Consider the following 23,732-nt stretch of genomic DNA (forward strand, 5'->3'; position numbering starts at 1 on the left):
CGGTCGTGCCCTATCCTGCTGAAATGTAGGGTTTCGCAGGGATCGAATGAAGGATAGAGCCACGGGTCGTAACACATCTAAAATGCACCGTCCACTGTTCAAAGTGCCGTCAATGTGAACAAGAGGTGACCGAGACGTGTAACCAATGGCACCCCATACCATCGCGCCAGGTGATACGCCAGTATGGCGATGACGATTACACGCTTCGCATGTGCGTTCACCGCGACGTCGCCAAACATGGATGCGACCATCATGATGCTGTACACAGAACCTGGAGTCATCCGAAAAAATGACGTTTTGACATTCGTGCACCCAGGTTCGTCGTTGACTACATCATCGCAGGCGCTCCTGTCTGTGATGCAGCGTCAAGGGTAACCGCAGCCATGGTCTCCGAGCTGGTAGTCCATGCTGCTGCAAACGTCGTCGAACTGTTTCGAGCAGATGGTTGTCTTGCAAACGTCCCCATCTGTTGACCCAGGGATCGAGACGTGGCTGCACGATCCGTTACAGCCATGCGGATAAGATGCCTGTCATCTCGACTGCTAGTGATACGAGGCCGTTGGGATCCAGCACGGCGTTCCGTATTACCCTCCTGAACCCACCGATTCCATATTCTGCTAACAGTAATTGGATCTCGACCAACGCGAGCAGTCGGAAACGTGATGGTACGCATTTCCCCTCCTTACACGAGGCATCACAACAACGTTTCACCAGGCAACGCCGGTCAACTGCTGTTTGTGTATGAGAAATCGGTTGGAAACTTTCCTCATGTCAGCACATTGTAGGTGTCGCCACCGGCGCCAACCTTGTGTGAATGCTCTGAAAAGCTAATCATTTGCATACCACAGCATCTTCTTCCTGTCGGTTAAATTTCGCGTCTATAGTACGTCGTCTTCGTGGTGTAGCAATTTCAATGGCCAGTAGTGTATTACAGGATGAGGGCGTAAAACATCTATATCAAAACTGACTGAATCTCCGCCTAAACCAAACAGATGCAAGTGATAGCTTCAAAACAGAATGGGAAAGTATTAAGCTATGTTCTGAGCAGGCCGAAAATAAGCCACTAGGGAAAAGAATTGAGAAGGCACTTCGAGTGTGGAACTGAGATATCCTACAACGCTGTCGAATAAAAGAAACGAGCATATTAGATATATTTACAGGCGAAAACAGAATCTGGAGAAAGAAGAACATAAAGAGAAAAGAAATGAAGTAAAAACCAGAGCCAAATGAACAATGGCGAAATATAATTGTGGGCAGAACTGAACACGTCATCCATGGATGACAGTCTATAGCTTACAAGATGATAAAGCATTTAAATAAACCTGGAAAGAGACAACAAACCTAAATATAATATCAGAATATAAATTGATTGCAAATTATAAATAGCTCTGGTCTACTAGAAACCAAACATTAGAGGAGGACCATCCTGAAACTAATGAACCTTATGAAGGCGATCTCATAACGACCCAAGAACTAAACGAGGCTCTGAATAAAACAAAACACCGGAAAGCGACAGATCCCGATTGTATGAAAGCCAAATTACTTAAATACGGGGGATTATTTTAAAGCTTAAACTTCTTCATTAATGTAACATATGTTGGCAAAGACGCCAAATCCCAAAACCATGCTAAGATGTAGATATCATACAGTGTGACAATTACTGAACTATATGAGATAAAATCATCTCAACTTCTGAAAGGTTTGCGTTAGGACGTTCAAACTGCACGGTTGGATGCAGGGCAGGGAATTTGTATGTGCTCTATGGTTTGGCTTAGGGACGAAGCCCACTTTCATTTGGATGGTTTCATCAGTAAGTAAAATTGGTGCATTTGGGGGACTGAGAATCCGCATTTCGCAATCGAAATGTATCTTCACCTCAATGGGTGACTGTGTTGTGTGCAATGTCTAGTCACGAAATAATCAGCGCAATATTCCTTGATGGCACAGTGACTGTCCAATGGTGCGTGGAGGTTTTGGAAGGTGATCTCATCCCCATTATCCAAAGTGACCCTCATTTCGACAAGACGTGGTTCATGTGGGACGGAGCTGTACGCCATCGAAGCAGGAGAGTGTTTGATGTCCTGGAGGAGCACTTAGAGGACCGAATTCTGGCTCTAGGGTACCCAGAGGCCACTGGCATGGCCTCGATTGGCTGCCATATTCTCCGGATCTGAACACATGTGATTCCTTTTTGTGGCGCTAGATGACGATCAGTTTGGCATTAGGAAACATAGAGAGGCTATTCTGACTTTGCGGTTAATAATGGAAGGAAGACTAAAGAAAAATCAAGACACGTTCATATGCTTTGTCGGCCTGGAAAAAGCGTTCAACAATGTAAAATGGTGCAAGGTGTTCGAAATTCTGAGAAAAATAGGAGTACGTTATAGGGAGAGACGGGTCATGTACAATACGTACAACTGCCAACAGGGAATAATTAGAGTGGACGACCAAGAACGAAGTGCTCGTATTAAAAAGGGTGTAAGGCAAGGATGTAGTCTTTCCCCCCTACTATTCAATCTGCACTCTGAGGAAGGAATAAGGGAAATAAAAGAAGGACTGGAAGGACTGTAATTAAAATTCAAGGCGAAAGGTTATCAATGATACGATTCGCTGATGACATTGCTATCCTGAGTGAAAATGAAGAAGAATTACATGATCTGCCGAAAGGAATGAACAGTCTAATGAGTACAGAGTATGGATTGAGAGTAAATCGAAGAAAGACGAAGGTAATGAGAAGTAGAAGAAATGAGAACAGCGAGAAACTTAATATCAGGATCGATGGTCACGAAGTAGATGGAGTTAAGGAATTCTGCTACCTAGTCAGTAAAATAACCAATGACGGATGGAGCAAGGAAGACATCGAAAGCAGAGTAGCAATGGCGAAAAGGGCATTCCTGGCCAAGAGAAGTCTGCTGATATCAAATATCGGCCTTAATTTGAGAAAGAAATTTCTGAGAATGTGCGTCTGGAGGACAGCATTGAAGGGTAGTGAAACATGGACTGTGGGAAAACCGGGACAGAAGAGAATCGAAGCATTTGAGATGTGGTGCTACAGACGAATTTTAAAAATTAGTTGGGCTAATAAGGTAAGGAATGAGGAGGTTCTGAGCAGAATCGGAGAGGAAAGGAATATGTGGAAAACACTGATAAGGAGAAGGGACAGAATGATAGAACATCTGTTAAGACATGAGGTAATGACTTCAACGGTACTAGAGAGAGCTGTAGAAGGCAAAAACTGTAGAGGAAGACAGAGATTGGAATACACCCAGCAAATAATAGAGATTGCAAGTGCTACTCTGAGATGAAGAGGTTATCACAGGAGAGGAATTGGTGGCGAGCCACATCAAACCAGTCAGAAGATTGATGACCGAAAAAAAACTTAAATACTAGATGTACAGCAATAAACCCAAAACGATTTCTGAGCTGAAAACAGCCATTTAGGAGGTCTTGGACAGCATCAATGTTCCGACACTTCAGTAGGTCATGCAGAACTTCGTTATTCGTCTGCCACCATATCATCGCCAACGACGGCAGGCATATCGAACATGTTGTAACCTAAATCCGAATAACTGTAATAACGTCTCAAGATGAATAAGGTGATTTCACGCCGTAGTTTGTAACTAATTTACGTTTTTTCATATAATTCAATAATTGTCACCCTGTATCAGTCTTTAAGCCAAGATAATATATCAGTGTCTACAAATTATTGCCAAAGCTCTGTTGTCTAAAGTGCAAAGTGGTTTCAGAAAAGCAAGACGTTGTACTGATAATGCTTTCACACTTACACTAACTATTGAAAAAGAAAGAGACTTCAATAGGGAAACACACATCGCATTTATAGAGTTAGAGAAAGCCTTCGACCATGTAGACAGGAAATCCTTATGGAACATATTACACAAGAAAGGATATCCTCATGAAATAGTCCACATTGTGTGGAAAAGCGGTTAATGTAACCACCTGTAACACCCGGTATGACATAGTTCAATCATCAGTGGTCATTTTCAAACTGATTTGTCGGAAAACAAGTGTGATTTGAGAAATATTTTAGTTTTTTCCAAAATGCTTCTGCTACTCTGATTTGTTGCAGGGATCCCCACACGGCCTGAAAATAAAGTCGGGTTATCGTTAAACAGACATGGGTGTTTCATATAAACATGTATCGCAACATTCAAGGAAAGGTTAAAGCATCATTCCAGTTGTCAAGGCCCTTACGATGAGCGCGAGTGACCCCTGGCATTTACCATGGAGAGGAGGATGGGGAGAAAGACTTAAGATGGCGATGTATCGCCTCGGCGAACAGGCCAGGGCCGTGCGCTGACCCTGGTACCAGGGGCTTTGACGTCACAACGGACTACAGCGCCCCTGCGAGGCTATAATGGTATCCTCCAAAGAGGTTAAGCTGATGTGACGCAGGGCTGCTTTCGCAGAACTACATATACGGCGTTTCGACACTAGCGTTCTTCACTTTTCTGTCTGGGCAAGCGACTTACTGAATCCGTACCATATGGGATTTATAGAAGAAATGACAGAAATGAGAGCGATTCGTTGTAGGTTCATTACGTAAACACGAAAGTGTCACGAAGAAGCTCACACATCTCTAGTGGCAGACACTGCCAAGATGAGTTGTGAATCGTGATGGGCTTTACCGTTAGAATTCTGAGATGAGTCAACCAAATTATTGTTTTCTCCTACGTATATCTTGAACAAAGACCGTGGACGTAAAATTAGAGCCATTCGATCCCACACGAGGCTGACTAATAGTTGTTCATCCCTCTCGACTGAAATAGAATAAGGGGAAACGTCAGTTGTACACAAAATACACTCAGCCACACACCGTCAGATGGATGTCGGAATGTGGATGTAGTAGATCTAGATGTAGCAGGCATACAGTCGACTAGCTTCTTTATTTGCGTTGCCAAGGGTCGAGTCATAACAATCTGCCATCTATGAAATTCGCTTATTTAAGTGGCTTTGTCCCATTGCGGCCAGTTTCGTTATTAGAATAATTCCCCATTCGTCTCTGCCTCACTTATGTATTAGGCTCGTGCGTAAATTCGTAGCATTCTTGTATTACATGTTGCTATGGGTTTATTTATCGATCGTCATTTTTCTTTTGTAGTTCACTGTTGCTATTCGAGTTTACATCCTGGCATTTTGTTATTTGGAGATAGTGAGTGGAGCTGTGGATGCTAGAAAATGCAGTGCCAAATGGAGAAATGGGAACATTTCCGATGTATTCTTCTGTTTGAGTTCGACAGAGGAATGACAGCAACGGAGGCCAGAACATTTGCGCCGCGTACGGGTATAGTGCCACTGGACAGAGCACGGCCAAGAAAATGGTTTTCCCGTTTAAGGGAGGATCATTTTGACATTAATGACTCTCCAAGTTCAGGAAGACATTCGTGGCTTGGTGCAGATCGTTTAAACGCATTAACATACAACGATCCAAGTCTGTGTACTCTAGAACTCGCAAATGTGATGAACTGTGACCATTCCACCATCGTGCGATATTTGTACGCACTGAGGAAGGTTCAAACATCAGGTGCATGTGTACTCACCAGAAGCACAAAAATTATGGGTGGCCAATGTGAATCTCTGCTTGCTCCTCATCAATTGACTCGTGAACAACACCGAGAATTCCTAACCTGGTGACGAGAAATGATAACTTTACGCTAACATAAGAAAAAGTAATAACTGGTTGAGTCCAAACAAAGCAGCACCTTGTAATCTCCCCTCTCCTTCCTAATTCCAGCTATTGTCCACAATAAGCAAAGTCTTCTATGAAAAATTCGAGAGGAACGAAGATTATAATAAACTTTCCAGTTTACTTAGCATTTCGTTTGGAATTGGCTCCAGTTTTTCTTGTGTAGGAGTCTGATTCTTGAAGCTGAAATTCTCACATTTTAGGTCCTCATGGTTGAATCGATCTAAAAGAATTCGACGATTGTTGTTGCAGAATGTTTGTTTTTACGATAGTATATTTTGTCACATTTTAGTATATCATACAGTCTTTTGAATTTTCACATTAACAAACCTGAAATTACACTGTTTGCCCAAAATACAGAAATACGTCCGATAAAATCAGAGGCATTCTGCTACTTCACTGTGCGGTAGTAACCATATTCCTAACGCTTTACAATTTTTCTTCACAAATGAATTTCTATTATTATTTCATAAATGAATCCAGATATAAACATTGCGTAATTAATAAAGATATTTTAAGTGTGCCCAATAATTCGTAATTTCAGATAGTTCTAAAAAAATTAATTGTAACTGTAGATTCAGAACTAGTACTTATCGACTGTAACATCGAAAATAAAATAGTTCCTTTTCATAGACTTTAGGTTGAAATATAACATATTGTGTATAAAACTATATGAAAGTTTTCAGAAAAGCAGCTTAGATAAGACTGACCTGTCCAAAATTTGAAAAATAATACTGGTATCGTCAACCACAGTCGAAGAAAAGTAATGCTAGAGGAGGATATCCTGTTTCAAGCTCTCCGTGTAAAGTCTTACGCACATCCACAAAGATAATGTTATGCGTCAAGAGCAACAGCGAAGGTGTGGTAGCGATTGCATACCCGAGGTGCAATCACCACTACACGGCAGATAGGCATGAAAGTCATTCTGCACCCACCTCATCTTACCCTCTGATTGCCCCGTTTTCCGCTTCCTATCGAACATCCTAATGAACTTCCTTTCCGGATGAAAATGCCCTCCGAAACTGGTTCGATTAGTACTTTGTCGCAAACCAAGTGACATATACAGTCGTGGGATCTTAAACTTACCCCAGCGCTAGCAAGCTGCTATAAATAGTGAAAGAGCATATATCACTGACGACTTAAAGTATCTGTATGTGTACCTGTTGCGTTTTTAAGCACTATGGAGAAACGCTACGGACCTGTGCACCAACCCAATACTTTCCTGACTGCCTGACACGCCAGCAGCACTACAAGGCCGCATTTAATTTCACGGTGGGAAGTAGTCATCAGACATATAACAATGACTTACGTTATACCGTACTATGTATAAACCAATTCACATATATATACACTCCTGGAAATTGAAATAAGAACACCGTGAATTCATTGTCCCAGGAAGGGGAAACTTTATTGACACATTCCTGGGGTCAGATACATCACATGATCACACTGACAGAACCACAGGCACATAGACACAGGCATCAGAGCATGCACAATGTCGGCACTAGTACAGTGTATATCCACCTTTCGCAGCAATGCAGGCTACTATTCTCCCATGGAGACGATCGTAGAGATGCTGGATGTAGTCCTGTGGAACGGCTTGCCATGCCATTTCCACCTGGCGCCTCAGTTGGACCAGCGTTCGTGCTGGACGTGCAGACCGCGTGAGACGACGCTTCATCCAGTCCCAAACATGCTCAATGGGGGACAGATCCGGAGATCTTGCTGGCCAGGGTAGTTGACTTACACCTTCTAGAGCACGTTGGGTGGCACGGGATACATGCGGACGTGCATTGTCCTGTTGGAACAGCAAGTTCCCTTGCCGGTCTAGGAATGGTAGAACGATGGGTTCGATGACGGTTTGGATGTACCGTGCACTATTCAGTGTCCCCTCGACGATCACCAGTGGTGTTCAGCCAGTGTAGGAGATCGCTCCCCACACCATGATGCCGGATGTTGGCCCTGTGTGCCTCGGTCGTATGCAGTCCTGATTGTGGCGCTCACCTGCACGGCGCCAAACACGCATACGACCATCATTGGCACCAAGGCAGAAGCGACTCTCATCGCTGAAGACGACACGTCTCCATTCGTCCCTCCATTCAAGCCTGTCGCGACACCACTGGAGGCGGGCTGCACGATGTTGGGGCGTGAGCGGAAGACGGCCTAACGGTGTGCGGGACCGTAGCCCAGCTTCATGGAGACGGTTGCGAATGGTCCTCGCTGATACCCCAGGAGCAACAGTGTCCCTAATTTGCTGGGAAGTGGCGGTGCGGTCCCCTACGGCACTGCGTAGGATCCTACGGTCTTGGCGTGCATCCGTGCGTCGCTGCGGTCCGGTCCCAGGTCGACGGGCACGTGCACCTTCCGCCGACCACTGGCGACAACATCGATGTACTGTGGAGACCTCACGCCCCACGTGTTGAGCAATTCGGCGGTACGTCCACCCGGCCTCCCGCATGCCCACTATACGCCCTCGCTCAAAGTCCGTCAACTGCACATACGGTTCACGTCCACGCTGTTGCGGCATGCTACCAGTGTTAAAGACTGCGATGGAGCTCCGTATGCCACGGCAAACTGGCTGACACTGACGGCGGCGGTGCACAAATGCTGCGCAGCTAGCGCCATTCGACGGCCAACACCGCGGTTCCTGGTGTGTCCGCTGTGCCGTGCGTGTGATCATTGCTTGTACAGCCCTCTCGCAGTGTCCGGAGCAAGTATGGTGGGTCTGACACACCGCTGTCAATGTGTTCTTTTTTCCATTTCCAGGAGTGTATATATATATATATATATGCCAGACATATTTTCTCTGGAAGGTACGCTTATCTGGTCTGAATGCACATGGTCGCATCTCAAGATGGCTATTGATGGACGACTGACAGGTTCCGTTTACTTGCTTTTTGTTTCAGACTCAAACAAAACCGGGCTGTCATACGTTATTAAGCTGGGGGACGCTGGGCTGTTGTTCAACATGAATTCGCGTTCTTAAAAATCAATGACATTTGTTGTTATGCTACACTATATTAGTAAGGAGATGACATTACTTTCCTGCATATTTCAAAGCCAAGTAAATTATGGCGCGAAACACACAATTTTTAGTACACACAATCTAAGACAAAAAATAAGACGCACCAAAGAATCATCCGAATGGGACGGAAACCGGCAGAGATGATGTAGATGTACAGACAAACAAATGATTACGATTTGAGAAAAATTGGATGACTCTCTGGCCCTTTTGAAGCAGTTATTTGGCTTGGCATTGACTGACACAGTTGTTGTACGTCCTGCTAATGGATATTGTGCCATATTCTGTTCAGTTGGTGCGTTAGATCGTCAAAATGCCGAAATGGTTGGAGGGCCCTGTTCTTAATGCTCCTAGCGTTCTCATTGCGGAGAGATTCTGTGACCTTGCTGGCTAAGGTAAGGTTTGCCAACCACGAAGATTTGCAGTAGAAACTCTCGCGGTAAGTTGGCTGGCATTACCTTGCTGAAATGTAAGCCCAGGATGACTTGCCATGAATGGCAAGAAAGTGGGGCGTAGAATTTCGTCGACGTACCGCGGTGCTGTAAGGGCGCCGCGGGTGAAAACCAAAAGGGTCCTGATAGGTAAAAAAATGACGCCTCAGACCAGCACTCCTGGTCGTCGGGCCAGATGGCGCCGACAGTCAGTTTGGCATCTCACCGCTCTCCATGGCGTCTCCAGACACGTCTTCGGCCTGGAATCGAATTGACTGCAGTAGAATTGTCTTCAGTGATGAGCCCTGCTTCCAACTGAGCCCAGATGACCAGCAAAGACGTATCTAGAGGCGCCCTGGACAGCAGTGAGATACTAACTTGACTGTTGCCCGCAACACGACCCGACAACCAGGTGTGATGGTCTGGAGTGCTATTTTATTCATAGCAGGATTCCTTCAGTTTTCATCCGCAGCACCCATACAGCACAGCAGTACGTCGACGATATTAACACATCAATTCGACAGAATTTTGCACGACGTCCCTCAGGAAGACATCTACCAACTCTATCAATCAATGCCAAACCGAATAGCTGCTTGCATAAGGGCCAGAGGTGGACCAACTCGTTGTTGACTTGCTCAATGTGTGAAGCTCTTTCTATTGAATAACTCATGAACTTTTTCTGATGTTGTAATCATTTGTTTATCTGTACAAGTACGTCACATCTAACGATTTCCGACCCATTCGGATAATTACTTCGCGGTGTGTTGTCTTTTTTCCTTGCGAGAGTCTTCAAAGAAAATCGCCGCTCTTATCGTAGCAGGGCAACAACAGTCTTCCATTGTGGTGCCATTGGTGGTCTCTACGTTAGGTTCTCCTTGTTCTACCAGAAACAGTCTCCCACAACTGACACCGAACCAAATGGCGCTCGCACCGTAAAAGAGCTTCCTCCACGCAGCTGCTCCTCTGTCCTCAAAACCAGCTTTCTTTCCTTTGACAACTTCAGAGTGAAACTAAACACGCAGTTGTAACTCAATTCTGCCTCTCTCTTTCACACACACACACCCACCCACACACACACACACGTCACTGATTTTTATCTACGACAACGAACAACATTGTCGGACAACTGAATTAAAGATAGTCCAAATCTCCGGTTTTACCAGGATTCTCTCTTCTCGGAATGTTCCCTCGACTGTGACTTAACTGCTATGCCCCTACCATTTATTCACAACGGAAACCCTCTGCTCCTCTACCAGCTCACCTGCTATCAACTGCAAAGCATTGTGGCTTTTGCAGAGGGCCGGATCTTAAACAGCTCTCTCTTCTCCTTACTGTGGATAAAGAAAGTTAGATCCATCTACCACAATAGTCCAGACATATTAGGGTATAAACTTACATCACAGAGAGCTGAAATAAAACGTAAATAGTGTTTGCAAAACATACTCTCATGTACTCACCTCGTTCGAAACTTTACAGTTGGCCCATTCTGTAAAGTTACCATATTTTCGTTTTAAATATTTGCTGCAAATTTTGAAATACAGAACTTCGTTTTAATGTAGTTTTAGTTATCACAGCACAGAACGGTATTTTTTTTAGGAAATGTACGGCTCTAAACGACGCCGAAATTAACTAACCTGTATACCTCATATAATTTATTCCGCAAGAAACGGTTGGTAGAGTTACTGCCCTAAAGCAATTGCATAGATTTCTTAAGACATTTGCTTTTTTTTAATTATTTTACTTTATCCTCTGAAAAGAGGTTTGTTTGATTTTCATTAAAGCTTTCGCGTTTCGAATTATCACAACTTTTCTCCATATTAAAATCAACAATTTTGCCTTTATGACTCGGCAGATTCTCCTCTTTCCGTTAAACCAATTCAACCTCTCTGTCTGTCGCAATTTAACTTTGATGCGTCTTATCTGCGCACTACACGTCTGAACGTATTCGACACTCTTGGTGTATAGAACATCGAAACATTCGCATGAAAACTATCAATAACTCTGTGAAAGAAAGAACTCTGAAGAACTGAAGCTCAAGAACAAGATACGTCATAAATATTTTTTCCCTTATAAGCCCGTAAAGTATTGCGCAGTACTGCATGTTACAATGTCCACTTTATGCGGCATGTGCTCCTTTGCTATTCTCTTCGCATACTGACTTCATTTCAAATGATTCTAATCTTTTTTGTAGTAGAACGTTTGAGAGGGCTGAAACCATGACATCCCATAAATTTCACAATGGATGCTTGTCCGAAATTTCACAGCCAAACGAAGATTGGGAAATCGACAAATGCGGTATCAAATGAACCAGAGTGAGGTATAGTTTTGCACTGAAAAAGCTTGAAAGTAATCACGATACTAAAGAAAGTCTAAATTCGTGATTTGAGGAAATTTGAAATGTTTGACTGTTACGTAAAGGAATCATCAAAAAATATTAAGAAAGAGCATAAATTCAAAAAATGGTTCAAATGGCTCTGAGCACTATGGGACTTAACTTCTGAGGTCATCAGTCCCCTAACTAACCTGACGACATCACACATATCCATGCCCGAGGCAGTATTCGAACCAGCGACCGTAGCGGTCGTGCGGTTCCAGACCGACGCGCCTATAACCGCTCGGCCACCCCGGCCGGCTAAATTCAAACCTCCCTGCTTTCTCTTGATCTATTTGCACTTAACAATAATAACATCTCGATCGAAATTTAAATATATAATATTCCATGGTTTCTAAACAAAATTTGAAAATGAAAACAATTGAAAAGAAACGCTCAAATGTTTTCAGAAACGTTTTGTCTGAAAGTAAGAAATAAAATAATTGAGGGAAACGTTTGACGCGCCTTTGAATTATGCTCGAAATAACGTACAGAAAATGAGATACCAGCTGAGAATTTGAAGTTGAATCTTCAGTTAGGAATCTTAGAATTTGTAAGAGTACTGCAAGACTTCTGATGGTGGAATTTCCCTCTGTGATCTCCTTACGTCACTGACACATGAGCATCTCAGCTGCTAGTGTTGTGGTTGGCAGGAGAGCCAACACCGTGTTACTAGAGGAAGCCGAAAGGCACGCGTTTCAGCTCACGCAGGCTGGCGTGAGGTCTGGGACAGGACAAGGAAATTAGAATTTAGAAAAAACGGACGTAGCTGGTGGAATACTTAACTTTAATTCATTAATCGTGAACGTCGCTCTTGAGAGCGTATTTTGTCAGTGAACCATCGCTAGCAGAGTAGGTTGTACGGTCTGCAATCACTGATAGTGGCGACACGCGGGTCCGACGTATACTAACGGACCGCGGCCGATTTAAAGGCTACCACCTAGCAAGTGTGGTGTCTGGCGGTGACACCACAGCTAGATTTGATATCAAGCATCATTCAAAGACAAAATATGACGTCGTATGAAAGCATTAAATGAAAATAGACATAGTGGGCTAATTTTCTGATATGTTTATCAGTTAAATATGAATTAAACCATTTGTGCACTTTCCCACTCATACCACAATTCTTAAGCTTATCTAGAAGAATTTCACAACTCACGCAGTCAAAAGCCTATGTGAGATCACAAAAAATCCCAGTGAGCGATGCTCGGCTATTCAGAGCATTTAATATTTGATCAGTGAAAGCATTTGTAAGAAAATGAAGCACCTACAGGAGTCCTTATGATCTTATTTATTGTGTAACTACAAGTTTCTACGCTTCAATGCGCCATCCCCAGGCCGTAGTTGATGCTGAAAATGGATCGTGATAACCCCTGAAGATGACGCATTGAAGCCCCGAAACTGGTAGTTACACAATAAATAAGATCATAAGTATGGCTGTAGTGCTTCATTTTCTTACAGTATGAACGCCCGTGGACTCCAGTCAAAACGATAGAAATACAAAAACTGACATTTTGTTAGTACTTCATTTTTACAATATGTGAAGCTATTCTTGAATTCATTACTTTTTCAACAATTTTGGGTAAAGCTGACATACGTGAACTTGGGTGGTAGCTGTTAGCATTAGACCTATCCCCATTTTCGTGCAATAGTTTAACAATAGCATATTTCAGTCTATTTGGAAAAATGCCCTGTTTTAGTGAGGTACTACATGTGTAGTTGAGAATCCAATTTATCTGTTGGGAACAAGCTTTTAATACTTTGCTTTAAATACCATCAGTTCCATGCAAGCATTTATTTTTGAATGAATTTATTATTTTCTTTATTTTTGAAGGAGAGGTGGGTTGAGTCTCAGTTTTATCAAATAGCTTAGGTACTTTCCCAGCCATATACATCAGTGCGTTGTCTAATGAACAGTTGGAGCCTGTTTCCTCTACAACACTTAAAAACTGATTATTAAAAACATTTTATACTTCTGACTTTTTGCTAACACACTTTTAATTGAGTTTGATGTAAATACGGTCTTCCTGTGCTCTCGGTTGCCCTGTTACCCTTTTAACAATACTCCTAATTGTTTTGATTTTATTATCAGAGGTGCTGGTGCTACTCTCAGACATCATCCACATTCTTCTGGACTTTTTAATAACTTTTCTTAACACAGTGCTGTAGTTTTAATGATATCTGACTGTTTCTGGATCAATACTGCTTATCGCTGTAAGGTACATTTCCCTTTTCTGTTGACAAGTTATTTGTATCCCTTTAGTAAGCCATGGCATTTTAGATGGTTTCTTACAGTTATGCTTTACCGTTTTCTTGGGGACTATACTCACAAAGGTATCATGAAATAGGTTAAATTTTGAATTAGCATCAGGTTCTCTGTACACCTCATCCCTGTGTAATACTTGTAAGCTTTCTCTAAAACGTGCAGTCGTTAAACCGTTATTTTAAAGCATTATTTTGGAGGATGGTTTTGCGTTACTGTATGGAGCTATATATTTGTAGCTCGGTCATAAACCATTCTGTTTTCGTACAGTGTTTCACTCTTCTAATAATTAAATATCTACTGTTCTACATTGTTTGCATACATAAACACAAGGACGTGCTCATTGCACTAAATCTTGTATCTTAGCTCTCCGCAATGGTAGCGTACTAAGGAAACAGGAAAGCTAAAAAGATAACCTTCAAGTGGAACTGACACCACTTTGCACTGCATTAGAGCGTAGCGGAAGCACCGGAAATGATGCTCTTTATTATGCTAAGAAGATAATCAGCAAATCTGGAAATAGGTAAGAGTTCAGTGTTTCATCCATACGTACGTTAGAAATATAGCAACAGCTCATTTCTTCCAGAATGTAGAAAGATAACAGCATTTTCTAATCCAGAGAAATGTGCAAGAATTTGCTGGGAAATCTACAGAGAAAGAAACAAAACTGAAATGAGAATGGTTTGAGGAGTACGTGCAACATTGTCTCAGTTGTCTTGGTATACGTGAATCGCCCTGAAGTAGGTGAAATATTACTTGTTACAACTGGTTCGGCATCTGCTGGCAACGGATTGACACAAAGAGAGTTGGATTGCCTGAAAATATCACAACTGCGTAGCTCACACACACATTACTAACAGCATCTCCAGGGGCAATACTGTACCGATTGAGACACGAATGATTCGTTAATTTGTAAGTTTGCTGTTTATGTTTTTATGTAAGTAGGCTGTTTATGTTTTCTTTATGTAAGTTTGCTGTTTATGTTTTTTTATTGACAACGTTACGTAGCACTCTCTATATGAAAAGTTTGAATTGTTGTCTGCCATTGTTGTCATGAACTGCTATAGCTGGATGCGAACAGCGCGTAGCGCTGGGCAGTTGGAGGTGAGCCGCCAGCAGTGGTGGACGTGGGGAGAGAGATGGCCGAGTTTTGATAATCTGTAAGACTGGATGTCAATTATGAATATTAAGGTAAATACATTGTTTGTTCTCTAATAATATCTTTCATTTGCTAACTATCCCTATCAGTAGTTAGTGCCTCCAGTAGTTTGAATCTTTTATTTAGCTGGCAGTAGTGGCACTCGCTGTATTGCAGTAGTTCGAGCAGCGAAGATTTTTGTGAGGTAAGTGATTTGTAAAAGGTATAGGTTAAAGTTAGTCAGGGCCATTGTTTTGTAGGGGTTATTGAAAGTCAGATTGCGTTGCGCTAAAAATTATTGTGTGCCAGGTTAAGCACAGTCTTGTACAATTGTTCTAAGGGGACGTTTCATATGTCGACCCTTAGCCTAGGATACCTCACTCGAATCTTCTGATTTTTTCTTGTAGTTTGTGTATTTAGTGTAGCTTTTGTTTATTGCTAGCGCGTAATTGTAGAGAGAATCTCCTTTGTAGTTGCAGTCTTTCATTGTTGTAATGTAAAACAGTTGTGGCATGCATGTAGATTTGCAACAAGTATTTCGCAGCTGCGCTTGTAATTAACTACATATTATTTTCAGTGCTATGTTAATGTGTTCTCTTATTTTTGCTCTTCAAATTGTGTTTTCGTGTGTTATCGTGTGAAATATTGTCTCAATAATGGCGTGTGAAAAACGTAACACTCGGCTCCAAAGTAAACTAAGAAACGACAGTGAAGACGAAAGCAATGTGTTAGCGCCACTGTGTAATGAGTTAACTAATGTTCAAAGTAGTAATTTGGTAACTGTGCATAGGGAAATGGAGCGGGCGTCAAACAATGGCGTAGACAGTCAAACAGGTAGTGAACAGGGAAGCATTATCGATCGATCGGTCGGCAACAGCTCGCCTCAGGAATCCGAAATGATAGGACACAATTTTGCAAATACTGTAGATTCAGGTTTTGGGTCCTCACCTTTTTCTCAAATGAGTCAAGACACATTTTCTGCTTGTCAAAATGTGAATGTTGCCGGTCAAAATGCACTGCTAAAAAGCATAGAGAAACAGATTCCAGACACTAATACATTATTATTGCAATTAATGCAACAAATGGAACAAAATCAGAGACAGATGGGACAAAATCTTCAAAAGTTAGACACAATGGAACAAAATCTTAAAAAATTAGACACAGTGGAACAAAATCTTCAAAAGTTAGACACAATGGAACAAAATCTTAAAAAATTAGACACAGTGGAACAAAATCTTCAAAAGTTAGACACAATGGAACAACACCAGAGACAAACACAGCAAAAGTTAGACACAACGGAACAAAATCTTCGGAAGTTAGACACCACACTTGAACAAACACGTGAAGATTTAACTACTGAATTACATAACATTGAATCGAAATGTCAAAAAGTCTGTAATGACGTAAAAACACAAATTTGTGAGCATTTTCAGCCTATTTTTTCGCGGCATGAAAATGCATTACAGAATCACGAAGCAGCCATAAAAGAGCTGCAAACCATTGTTCATGAAAATCATGAGACCTTGTGGGCTAAAATTGACTCAGTTGCATCTACCGATTCGGTTACGCAACTGGCAAAAACTCAGGACAACTTAAAGAACACAGTAGATTCGATTGCAACACAAATGGACACTCTGAAACTTGGTTCAGAAAAACACACTGAGGAAATGTGTTCACTATCGGAGAAAGTAGCTGAACTTTCGGATCAGGTCACTAACTTATCTACAAAGGTAGATGATGATCTGAATGACACAAGACCCGTAGCCTTCACGGACACAGAAGAGTATGAACAAATAAGAAAATTCAAACAAAATCAGAATCAAATTAATACGCAATACAAAAGAGAAATGCGGGAAGTACAAGATCAGCTGACACAGGTAATACAAGAATTACGTATTTCAGAGGACACTCGCGCCCCAATAAGGGAAGAGGGACATATAAATACGGAAAAGCCACAAAATAATAACACAGAGCATTTCGGTAATTATGAAAGGAACTGGCAAGGTGCACCGAATTTTGAGATGGAACCGCCGACACGACGTAACAATGACCGATATGCTACTCGCCGACACGATGATTTTGATTATAAGCTGTTCATTACTACACGTAAATTCAAAACATTTAAGAATTCTGGCAACGACATTCATCCACAAGCATGGCTCCATCAATTCTCTCATTGTTTTCCTCCCAACTGGTCATTAGAACACAGATTAGAATTTATGTGTGGCTATTTGGAGAATGAACCAGCTGTAAGAATGCGATCGGTCATTCACGATTGTCACAGTGAAGGAGATTTTTATCATGCCTTCCTCTCAGCATATTGGTCTCAAGCCACACAAGACCGCGTAAAACATAGCATCATGATGATGAAACACTTTGAACAATCTGAATTTTCCAGTCTTGTCAAATATTTTGAAGACATGTTGCACAAGAATCAATACCTGTCAAACCCATACAGCCCCTCAGAACTCATCCGCATTTGCTTAATCAAACTGCCTGAACATTTGAGACATATTATTTTAGCAGGACGTTGCAAAGATGACATTGAAGCTTTTCAGGGACTGTTACAAGAACTGGAAATTGACACAGACAGTCGCGGAATGCGAAAACAGGAAAACAATCACTACAGGTCACATCCGTCTCAATTCCGTGACGACAGAAACAATAAATGGCCACGACAAACCTATTCTTACAACGTAAATCGTGACCAAAACAGACACCACCCATATGATAACCACTGGCAGAGTAATAGTTACAGGGAAAGATCACCTTTCCGCGGTAATGACTATCACAGAGACAATCAGAGAAACAGACAATATGGGAACCAAAATAACTATTATCAAGGGAGACAGAATAACTTTAGACGCAACGGTCCAGCGCGTAGTTACGATTCAAGGAGAAATTCTCCACCACGTAACAGACAAGAAAGAAACTATGTAAACTACCGACATGACGACAGGCGATATGATCGTAACGACAGACCTGAACTCCATCAGAACTGGCGAGCTTTAAACAGAGCTGGGCCCTCTGGGCAAGGCGAATTTGTGGAAGTTAGGCCTCCTAATCCCAATAACGGCGCGCGCCAACAAAGAAACAGACAATGACTCGCACCGCAGGCAGCTGCGTGCGCCGGCTGGCTCCGAGAAAAATAACATCGACGCTAACCTTGAGCAAAATTCCCGTATCCTTTACGGACGAATACCGCATGATACTTGCATTCAAGTTGAAACTCTGCGTACTGAGAAGAGCAAAGGGTAAAAGATTGCACCACATTTCTCATGTAAAACCATTTATTGACAGATAATCTGCTTTTTAACTTAGTCTTTGCAATTTTCACTTCACGCTACTTGTACAATTTGTCACACTGAGAAACTGTTAACACGCAACATTTTGGTTTGCTTACGAGTGGATTCTGGATTTGAGGTGCTTTATGTGAAATGCCAGATGACACAGTGGTTAGTTTATGTGACAGCTACACGATTATATCACGATGTTACTAATGAGTGACAATTTACAATGTCGCTTTTGCGGTGTATCTGTTTTATATCTGCACAGTTTTTTCTGAATTCTTCTATAAAGTGAGACATGTTTTAGTGGTGACTTTTGTGCTATTGCTACAAGGAGACAGCCTTTTCCGTAGGACAACAATACGTTACAGCACAGTACTTTCCTCATCACGGCAATAAGCGTAATAACTAAGAAATCTATACGCAAAGCATTTCACTTTTGTGTATCATGAGGTAAGTACATTGACTTCTGCAGAACTTAGCTTTCGGAGGACAATAACTACGACACTTCCCAGAGATTATCTTACAGCAAGACGCATATTTAGCGCTACAGGACACGTATTTGAGTGATTAATTTTGTACTTAAAACATTTATTTTTAAAGAGTTTTGAATTACAAAGAAAGTTTTTCGTGATACATTTCATTCCATTGCTGTAATCTGTAACACCTGAGGGTATAATTACAATAAACCTCAGGGGGGTACACGCCTACGTTGTGTACCATGTGTTTGGCAAGCACAAGGAGCCCTAGCTAATATGGTATTTGCTTATACAATTTAACACATCGGTACCATATTTCTCTAACACATAAATTACACAGCTATCTGATCATTTAACAGAGAAACAAACATCCTTTTACTACGTCAGTGACACATGTTTACGCAATTACAGAGTTGGATTACTTCACACTTAAGAAATTGTACTTTGTCTGTACTTTGTGAACTGTTCATATTTTTTTTGGTACCATTGTGATACTATGAGAGCTTTGAATGATGTATTTGGTATGAGATCATGATTTTTAAAGTACGTTTGAGGTAGATGACACTACTGAAATGAGCATAGAATTTTCTTTAGGTTTTGAAATCATTGGAGGAAGCTACGACGTTTTTGACATTTGACTGAGGTGTTATGATGTTATTTTTACGACGACGATGTGTATTATGCTGTTGAGGTATGTTTATGTCAATAAAATTCTTGACCTGTGAAATGTTTTTATATGAGACTGTCACTGTAGCGGAAACTACTGTCGTAAATATTTCCGTAAGAAAGTTAAGTGACCACCTGCACATAATGTGACGTGGGCACCCAGGTGTGTCAAACACCTGGAGAATAAGCCATTAGGATGTGCCTTTCATCGCTAATGCGACACGCTCGCTACTTGAAAACATATGATTTTTGTAATGCGTTGTGGGCACACAGCTGTGTCAAACACCTGGAGAATAAGCCATTAGGATGTGCCTTTCATCGCTAATGCGACACCCTCGTTACTTAAAAATTTATGATATTTACTGAAATGCCTAACAAAATGACAAGAAATATTTTTACATCTGCACACCTGATTATGACAAGTGTCTTTTTACGAGAGTTGAGAGCAATTAACTTATGAAACGAAATGCCACATGACTATTGAATGATATTTTTATGCTTTGCTTTTCGTAGTTGCTTATTTCATTTGATATCTGGTTTCCAGCTGTGTTACAGCATTGCTTTTATAAAATAAAATGCATTTGCTAATGTGAACTCTTTCTGTCAACAGATCTATTAAATAATTATTTTATGATCCACATTCTTTAAAAAAGGAGCACTTGGAAAGGAAAGAACAATAAGAAGGAACTAATAACAGTAACACATAATTTTCTTTTCAAGTACATGGTAATATTTTTTTTACAATAAGTTGTTATGGTGCACCACTTTAATTACATAGACATTAAGATGTGAATATGCTTTTCCCTTGTCTGCATTGTTGTTTTTACTGTAATATTTTTTCTGCTTGAGCTATGTCATGTTTAGGTATAAGTTGCTGCTGTTTGCCAGGCATAGTGTTACTGAATTTGACTTTGTGTTACTCTTCTAAGCTAGTTTTTCTTGTTTCCTGCATTGCCTTATATTAGTTGTAATATTGCACTTGCTTTGCTAATTTATGCTGCTTGCTTTGTCATTTCTATTTTTTGTCATTGATGTTTGTGTTAATTATTTTTTTTTTTGCTGCATTGCCTCGTCCCTTGGTATATATATCTGAGCTCAGTAGATTTAAGTTAGCTTAAGAGGGGGTAGACTATATAAGAAACTGACTATGGAGAATAGGTAAAGAATGCATTGCGAAGAAAGATTTGGGCCCCAATGAGTATTGTACAATCAGAAATAATTATTTTGAAAGAAATATGAATAGAATACAGGAACGAGGTATAGGTAGGATTTTCTTGTAAATAAATGATGGGGTAAGCAATATGTGAACATATAAATACAGAAAGCATGCTTAGATAGGATTTTTTTGGTGGAAGCAAAGGTTGAAATAAGACGAACGATCTATGGAATGAAGGGAGATCTCCAAGCAAAATACTGCAGTAAAACAAACCCTGTCCTTTCCTCTTTGCTGTTTTTTCCCAATATGTAATTGTGTGTTGTCCTTTCCTTTTGGTGTTATCCCACTATGTGTTTGGGTACCCGTGTGTATTTGTGTTTTTCCTGTCTTTATGTGTTTAGCTGATGAGAGCTATGTTGTAGAATTTTTCTAATACTCTGTTATTTTCTTTGTAAAGATGCTTAGACTTTATTTATTCTGCTTTGTTTTAATGCTCATGTGTGAAGTTGACGTTTCAAAAGTTATTCTGATCTTTTATGTATGTACTCATGTCATCATTCCTGTAACACTGATGTATGTTTATTTCTATTCGTTTGTAAAGCCCCTATTACTACAAATATTATCTGTATTGTTATGTTTTTAATGATGTATTTTGTATCTTTGTAATTGTATTCTTATGTTATATAATTGTAATTGACACCAGTTCATCATATTATTAACTTGTAAGCATTCATTTCACTGCACACATTCTGTTGGTCATAGTATATGGACAATATGTGAGAAGTAGGGACTGTTAGTGTTTGCACGTGTGTTACTAATTCAGCAAGGGACTGGATAACAGCATTGCTGGTTCTAAGGACAATTCCCAAAAACTTCGTGCGTGCACAAGTGGTGGTTTATGGACTTGCTATCTTCTCTGCAAGACTCTTCGATGGTGATTGTGCACCTGCACAGTCGCAGCAGATGGCTGCTGGCCATCTCTACCAGGACTACAGTGGGTCTACACCTTTGCTGACTCACCAGTACCACAGTTTCTACAAGGACTACAGTGGGTCTACACCTTTGCTGACTCACCAGTACCACAGTTTCTACAAGGACTGCAGTGGGTCTGCACCTCTGGTGGCCCACCAATACCATACTCTCTACCAGGACTGCAGTTGGTCTGCTCTGTGATGACCTATCTACCAATATTCATCAGAACTTCGAATGACTCTGCTGTGGGTTTGCTCCATTGTGGCCCATTACCTGTCAGCATTTCAAGAGTCAGCACTGTCTTTCCGTTGGAAGGACAACACTACTTCTTCAATACTACATGGAAATCCACTACTTCTGTGTGCAATTTCTTTTACTAATGAGAAACTGTAATTACTATTATGATGAACAATCTGGACTGTCTTTATGGACTGTGAGAAAATTTTAGCTGTTGACCAACATTGTATTAATAAGTGTGTGCATTTGATATCTTTGTGATTGTAATTATGAAAAATTTTTTCAAATCTGTATTGGCCAGTGCCCAACACCATTTGTAAAAATTTTTTGTGGGGAGCATGGGGGCTATGTAAGTTTGCTGTTTATGTTTTTATGTAAGTAGGCTGTTTATGTTTTCTTTATGTAAGTTTGCTGTTTATGTTTTTTTATTGACAACGTTACGTAGCACTCTCTATATGAAAAGTTTGAATTGTTGTCTGCCATTGTTGTCATGAACTGCTATAGCTGGATGCGAACAGCGCGTAGCGCTGGGCAGTTGGAGGTGAGCCGCCAGCAGTGGTGGACGTGGGGAGAGAGATGGCCGAGTTTTGATAATCTGTAAGACTGGATGTCAATTATGAATATTAAGGTAAATACATTGTTTGTTCTCTAATAATATCTTTCATTTGCTAACTATCCCTATCAGTAGTTAGTGCCTCCAGTAGTTTGAATCTTTTATTTAGCTGGCAGTAGTGGCACTCGCTGTATTGCAGTAGTTCGAGCAGCGAAGATTTTTGTGAGGTAAGTGATTTGTAAAAGGTATAGGTTAAAGTTAGTCAGGGCCATTGTTTTGTAGGGGTTATTGAAAGTCAGATTGCGTTGCGCTAAAAATTATTGTGTGCCAGGTTAAGCACAGTCTTGTACAATTGTTCTAAGGGGACGTTTCAAATTAACTCAACACAATCAACATTTGTTTCTAATCTGTAGCATGACGTCAGCTGCTGCATGTTTTAACAAATTTTGCAATAAACTGCAGAGAGCTGTCTAAGTTGCAATATTTATTCTCTTTATTACTTGGTGACTCATTTCGAGCCTAAGCTCATTATCGAATCATTCAATAAGCTATGCAATAACTTGCATTACGACAGCCGTATGACTGCTTATCCTAGTGAAAACACACCTTGTAAAGCAGTGAAGCACTCAGCTTCATTCATCAAACTGAGACTCCGAAGTGTCTCAGGTAGGCGATGATACCACAAGCGTATTTCCTGTGTATAACAACAACAACAAAAAATGGTTCAAATGGCTTTGAGCACTATGGGACTTAACTTCAGAGGTAATCAGTTCCCTAGAACGTAGAACTACTTAAACCTAACTAACCTAAAGACATCACACACATCCATGCCCGAGGCAGGATTCGAACCTGCGACCGTAGCGGTCTCGCGTTTTCAGACTGTAGCGCCTAGAACCGCTAGGCCACTTCGACCAGCCGGCTGTATAACAACATTACAATTGTTGTTGTTGTGGTCTTCAGTCCAGAGACCGGTTTGATGCAGTTCTCCGTGCTACTCTATCCTGTGCAAGCCTTTTCAACTCCGAGTAACTGCTGCACCCTACGTCCTTATGAATTTACTTAGTATATTTACCTCTTGGTCTCCCTCTACAATTTTTACCCTCCACGTTTCCCTACAGTACTAAATTGGTGATACCTTGATGCCTCAGAACCTGTCCTCACAATCGATCCCTTCTTCTAGTGATATCGTGTCAAAACTTTCTCTTCTCCCCAAATATAATCAGTAACTCCTCATTAGTTACGTGACCTACCCATCTAATCTTCAGCATTCTTATGTAGCACCACATTCCAAAGGCTTCCACTCTCTCCTTGTCTAAACCATATATCGTCGATGTTCCACTTACATCGCTGCACTCCACACAAATATTTTCAGAAAAGAGTTCCTGACACTTAAATCCATACTCGGTATTAACAAGTTTCCCTTCTTCAGAAACGTTTTCCTTGCCATAGCCAG

Source organism: Schistocerca cancellata, chromosome 2 (assembly GCF_023864275.1).
Source record: "Schistocerca cancellata isolate TAMUIC-IGC-003103 chromosome 2, iqSchCanc2.1, whole genome shotgun sequence".
In the NCBI taxonomy this organism is placed as follows: Eukaryota; Metazoa; Arthropoda; class Insecta; order Orthoptera; family Acrididae; genus Schistocerca; species Schistocerca cancellata.